Raw genomic sequence first — 6,958 nt, forward strand, 5'->3', positions numbered from 1 at the left:
ACAGGTAGTTTTTTGTTTTTTTGCTGATCAAGTTAGCACAGACTTGAGATTATAATACTGTTGAGAATATGGTGAAATAGGCACTTGTTCTATGTCACTTGTGGATGCATAAATTCTTAAGATATTTTTGCAACGTAAGTTGGAAAACTGTATCAAGATTCTTAAAAATACTCTTAGGCTATTTTCAGTAATTCCACCTCTAGGAATCTGTTATTTTTTTATTCACATGACACCTTTTTTTATTCACATACTAAAAATCAATTAGTAAAACAGATTACACATTTGAATGTATGGAGAGAAGGTTTACATAAGAGAGGAGTTTATAGTTGAATTAGTGATACATACCTTAAAATCCAAGCAAACGAAAAGCAAGACACATTAACTCCAGGCAGAACATAAAGTTATGGAGGAAAGGAAAAGCAACAGTGTACCACATGGCTTAGTACTCAATAGTCTTTCCATAGTCATAAGATATGGGATATTTATCTATGCAAAATTACAAGGTATTTTTATTAGAAAGATGGTGGAAGAAATCTCTCTCTCTCTCTCTCTCTCTGTGTGTATAATAGAGCACTGCAAAAGGAGAGCCTCTATATTATACCTACAAAAGAATAATCACAATACCAATATAAGCATATTTAGTAATAAGGAGGTAAATTCCACAAACATTGGAAAAAAGTGTTAAGAGAAATTTGTAGTGAATGGAAAATGGAACTGGGAAAGAGGGCTCCTGCTTGTTGAAATAAACCTTGTAAAACTGCATGACCCTTTAAGTCATATGCATATTTAACTTTGAAAAAAATTGAAAACAAAAGAGCATGTGTTACGCAGTATGGCTTCATGGAAAGAACCCTGGTTTAGGGACAGGTGATCTGAGGTCTAATCTTGATTCTACCAAAAGCTTTGGTATCTATGTGACCCTGAGCAAGTCATTTGCATTCTTGGAAGTATATGTCCTTATTTGATAAAGTGGACTTAATAATGTTTAAGAACCTTTCCAGCTCCAAATTAAATAATATGATAAAGTACTTATTGAACATAAATATTTGATTGAAGAATTAAATATTTTACTAATGATAATTTGTTTCTATCAGGCTTACATTTAATGCATCTATATGTTAAAAACTGTTTTTACTAAGGTTTATTTTAATACATTAGGACAAATATCTTCAAACGAAGTAGATTGCTATGGACTGAATTGTGCCCATCCCCCCAGCATGCTGTCCCCATAATGTGATGATATTTGAAGATGGGGCTTTTGAGAGGTAGTTAGGTGTAGATGAGGTCACGGTGGTAGAGCCCCCGTCATGGGATTAGTATCCTTACAAGAAGAGAGACCAAAGCTTACTCTCCCCGCGTACATGCAACAAAGAGGTTATGTGAGCACACAGCAAGATGGTGGTTGCCTCTTTTCAGAGGCCAGGCATGGTGGCTCAAGCCTGCAATCCCAGCACTTTGGGAGGCTGAGGCAAGTGCATCACCTGAGGTCAGGAGTTCGAGACCAGCCTGACCAAACTGGCAAACCCTCGTTTCTACTAAAAATACAAAAATTAGCTGGGCATGGTGGCGGGTGCCTGTAATCACAACTGCTTGGGAGGCTGAGGCATGAGAATCACTTGAACCTGGGAGGCAGAGGTTGCAGTGAGCAAGTATCATGCCACTGCACTCCAGCCTGGGTGACAGAGTGAGACTCCATCTCAGAAAAAAAAAAAAAAATGATTGAAAAGAATCTCAAAGAAACATTTTTAAAGAATTATTTTGTAACTTAAAAGTCATCCACTTTTTTAAAAGGTGAGAACATAAGTGTATTCAATATCCTTTCCTCATAGAATCTTGACCCATTTACAATGTTTCTATTAAAAAAAATTCTAAATATAATTTTTGAGAAATCAATTCAAATGCTTTCCTTTGAGGATTTTTCTACATGATACTAATAAAGGTGTGGTTTTTTTGTTTGTTTTTAAGAACAATAAGCAGAACTTTATTAAGCTGAGAAATAAAAATGAATGTCATTGGATTACTTAGATTTTGCTGTATGTATTTTTAGTCATTGTACAACATTTTTCATTTTTTTCCTGGTCAAGATGTTGTGTTTTATAGGATTTTAAGAAAATAAAACATTGTTAAAATGAAGACCATAAATCAGTAAGTGGAGGCAGAACTCACTTATATAATAGCAGTAGGTTTGAAAGAAGTCTGAAATTATATATATGAATAAAAATGCAGAGTTGGAAGTACTCCTGTAAATACAAAACACTTAGAAGGAAGTGGGAAGAGAACGACTGCATAAACACTTACATGGATTATTTATGGGTATGATTGCTTTAAAGTGTGGATTGGCCATAACTTAAAAATTTAACTCTCTAATCTAAGACATTTGCTGAACTGAAAATCAGATGACAGTAGGCCTAGACGGTAGGTAGAATTACCCTAGAGGGCATGCAGCTAGGACCCTGGGGACCTCAGGGGTAAGGTATATGCTCTGTACAATGTCAGTCTTGGTTTGTTGGGGCCATCTGACTCCGGGTTTAGCAAAATAAAAACAAAATGGTGAGTTTTAACATTTCCTTTTGAGTTGGGAAACCAAACCAAAAAACCACTTGACCCTCGCAGCTGCTATTTGCCTCAGGACAATGTGATCCTGAGCCTGTTTCTCCACAGCTTTGAGATCACATTCATTTTCTTGATATTTCACAACAACTTTTAAAAAAGTGATAGGAAACGTTTGAAATAACAAAGATGAAACATCAGCAGAGAAAGAGCAGCCAGAATGGCTCCTGTAGGAAAACGCTCGACTGCACATACAGAAAAAGCACACTTAAGACAAAAGGTGCTCATATGGGGCTTATGAGAAAGCCTCCAGCTGTGATTTGGATTTTTGGACTCATGTCAGAGGAGCCTTAGGAATATGAAGAACATGGGAATTGTTTTAGTAAGACTTGCCTCTTTGTTAAGGCTTTCATAGTCAAGGGGCGTGGGTGAAAGGAGACCTCATAAAAGACCATAAATTACCAGATTCTGTGAACATTTAGCTCTACAAATACAGTTAGTACCTAGTTTTGAATTATGAAGTCCTAAAAAATGCTTTTGGGGATGACAGTGGGGGTGGGAGTAGAATAAACATTTTTTATTGAAGAATAACATATAAACAGGGAATTGCACCAATAGTGAGACAGTTTGATAAATTTTTACAAAGTGAACATATCCCACTAATGACTACCTAGATCAAAATATAATTAATACATTACCAGCACCCTACAAGCCACCTTTTTGTTCCCTTCCAGTCATTACTCATCCTTACAAAGGGCAGACACTATTTTGACTTCTGTCGCCATAGGTTAACTTTTGATGGTTTTGTTCTTTATAGAAATGCAATCATACAGTAGGCACTCTATTGTAATCATCCTTATGTCTGTGGAATTCATCAAGTTTCTTTGCATGTATAACTAGTTTGTCTTTCTTCTTTACTACATTTTATTAGTCCATTGAATAGACTGCAATTTATTTATCTTTTCTACTATTAAAGAACGTCTAAGTTGTTTCCAGTTCTTGGCTATTGTGAATAATTCTGCTGTTAACTTCCTTGTACATGTTTTTTGGCGCACACATATCAATGAATTGCAAGAGTTAAATTGATGGAAAATAGGGTATTTGAATGCTCTGCTTTAGTACATACTGCCAAACAGTTTTCCAAAATTGTTGTACCCATTTACACTCCTACTAGCAATATGTAAAAGTTCTTGCATTGTTCCATATCTTGTCCAGTATTCGGTATTGTTAGTTTTTTAAAAACCAATCATTCTAGTGAGTGTCCAGTGGTATCTCATAGAGGTTTTGTTTCACATTTCTCTGATGAGTAATGATATTAAGTACCTTTTTATATGCTTATTTTATTTTATTTTTTAGAGACAGAGTCTCACTCTGTAACCCAGACTGGAGTGCAGTAGTGTGATCATAGCTTACTGCAGCCTCAACCTCCAGGCTCAAGGAATCCTCCAACCTCAGCCTCCTGAGTAACTGGGACTATAGGCACACACCACTATGACTGGTTGATTAAAACAAATTTTTTTGGCTGGTATGGTGGCTCACACCTGTAATCCCAGCATTTTGGGAGGCTGAGGCAGGCGGATCACCTGAGGTTAGGAGTTTGAGACCAGCCTGGCCAACATGATGAAACCCCGTCTCTACTAAAAATATAAAAATTAACTGGGTGTGGTGGCACATGCCTGTAATCCCGGCTACTCAGGAGGCTGAGGCAGGAGAATTGCTTGAACCCGGGAGATGGAGGTTGCAGTGAGCTGAGATTGCACCACTGCATTCCAGCCTGGGAGACAGAGCTAGACTCCGTTTAAAAAAAAAAAAAATTTTTTTTTTTTTTGCAGAGATGGGGGTCTCCCTATGTTGCCCAGGCTTGTCTCAAAACTCCTCAAACTATCCTTTCTCCTTGGCTTCTCAAAGTGTTGGGATCATAGGCATGAACCACCATGCCTGGCCTTCATATGCTTATTGGTCATTTGGATAGCCTCTTTTATGAAGTGCTTGTACAAATCTTTTGGCAATGTTTTTGATTTTGTCTTGTTCTTATTTATGGAAGTGGCTATGAGTTCCTTGTCAGATATACGTATCATAAATACAGTCTTGTGTTGCATAACAATGGGGATACATTTTGAGAAATGCCTCTGTTAGGAAATTTCATCGTTGTGTGAACATCACTGAGTGCATATACGTACATCAACCTAGATGGTATAGCCTACTATACACCTAGGCTATACGGTATAGCCTATTCTCCTAGGCTACAATCCTGTACAGCATGTTACACTACTGAATACTTCAGGCAATTGTAACACAATGGCAAGTATTTATGTACCTAAACATAGCCATATAGAAAAAGTACGGTGAAAATATGGTCTTATCATCTAATGGAACCAGAGTTATATACGTGGCCTGTTATTGACCAAAACATCATTATGTGATGCATGACTGTGTATGCTTCCATTCTGTGGCTTGTGACTTTTCACTCTTCTGATGGTTCTTTTGATAAACAGAAGTTTTAAATTTTAACAAAATCTGACTCATCTTAAACTGCTTTTTGTCCAGTTTAAGAAATCTTTGGGCTGGGCGTGGTGGCTCACGCCTGTAATCCCAGCACTTTGGGAGTCCAAGGCGGGCGGATCACGAGGTCAGGAGATCGAGACCATCCTGGCTAACACGGTGAAACCCCGTCTCTACTAAAAATACAAAAAATTAGCCGGGCGTGGTGGTGGGCGCCTGTAGTCCCAGCTACTCGGGAGGCTAACCCAGGAGAATGGCTTGAACTTGGGAGGCAGAGCTTGCAGTGAGCCAAGATAGTGCCACTGCACTCCAGCCTGGGAAACAGAGCGAGACTCTGTCTCAAAAAAAAAAAAAAAAAAAGAAATCTTTGCCTATCCATGGACATGAGATTTCTTTGCAATGTTATCTTTGGACATGAGATTTCTTTGCAATGTTATCTTCTTGACTTAGAAGCTCTATTGTTAGAATTTCTTGTTTCAGCTCCAACATGTAAGGAGCTTGGAAGTTATTATTCCTGTCCTTACAATAAGGATGAAAATTGAACAAACTGGGCCGGGCGCGGTGGCTCACGCTTGTAATCCCAGCACTTTGGGAGGCCGAGGCGGGCGGATCACCAGGTCAGGAGATCGAGACCACAGTGAAACCCCGTCTCTACTAAAAATACAAAAAAATTAGCCGGGCGTGGTGGCGGGCGCCTGTAGTCCCAGCTACTCGGAGAGGCTGAGGCAGGAGAATGGCGTGAACCCAGGAGGCGGAGCTTGCAGTGAGCCGAGATCGGGCCACTGCACTCCAGCCTGGGTGATAGAGCAAGATTCCGTCTCAAAAAAAAAAAAAAAAAAAGAAAATTGAACAAACTGAAAAATCAATTACTTTTCTCATTTTTTCTGTCAGAGAATTGAGGTCACAGGACAAACCAGCACCCCAAAATCTGGAGTGACAGGTTAATACAGAAAATCATAGCTGGGATCAGCTTGCTGAAATTAAAAACTGCTGGAGTCATTCAATTGGTAAGAATGCATAAGCAGTAACTTTGATTAATTGTTGTAGGCTGAGTCTGAACTAGCTTGGAAGCGAGAAACTTCTGAGAATTGCACTCTTAGGAAGTCTCCTTTTATGAGTTTTACCTCCAGGAATTCCACCAGATTCTTACAGTAAAAAGCCAAGCAAATTCTTCATGTTTCTGGCAGGCAGAAGGGAAAAGCAACCATGCTGAAATACACCCAGAGTGTTCTCCATAACAGAGGCTTACTCAGCAACAGAAAAGACTACCAGGGCCTTATCTGACCTGAGGGAAAGGAAATTCTCCACCTCCAGCCTCCTCTAGTCTTTCTGTATCACCTAAGGGGAAGAAAAGAGATTACAGCCTGGGGACACAGGCTCCTTGAAAGACTTAATCATAGGGCTATAGAGCACTTCCTCTCCACTCTTCTTTTTTTTTTTTTTTTTTTTTAGACTCACTTTTTTTTTTTTTAAATTAATTTTTGCACACAAAAACAATAAACATTTTCTAATAATACATACAAACAAAAAGATGCGTATCAAACATATTAGGAAGGTTGCACATGGGAAGTCGGGGAATAGAAATGGGGGGTGGGAGTTAAAATAAATGAGAGAGGGACTTTATATGGATCAGTGATAATAACTCAATCCTCTATTTGACAAAGAAGAGGGAGAAGGAAGAGGAAGAAAAAGAAAGTGGGATAAAGGATCAGAAAGGGAGGAAAATAGAAAAAATTAGAGTATGACTCCAGGGTAGACCTGTTTTGTTGTCACTGAGTTGGTTGGTTAGTTTGTCTGTTGTATTTTTCATGTTTCGCCATGTTGGCCAGACTGGTCTCGAACTCCTAGCCCGAAGTGATCAACCCGCCTCGCCCCCCAGAGTGCCGGGACCACAGGCGTGAGCCAC

Source organism: Hylobates moloch, unplaced genomic scaffold, assembly GCF_009828535.3.
Source record: "Hylobates moloch isolate HMO894 unplaced genomic scaffold, HMol_V3 SCAFFOLD_16, whole genome shotgun sequence".
Taxonomy (NCBI): Eukaryota; Metazoa; Chordata; class Mammalia; order Primates; family Hylobatidae; genus Hylobates; species Hylobates moloch.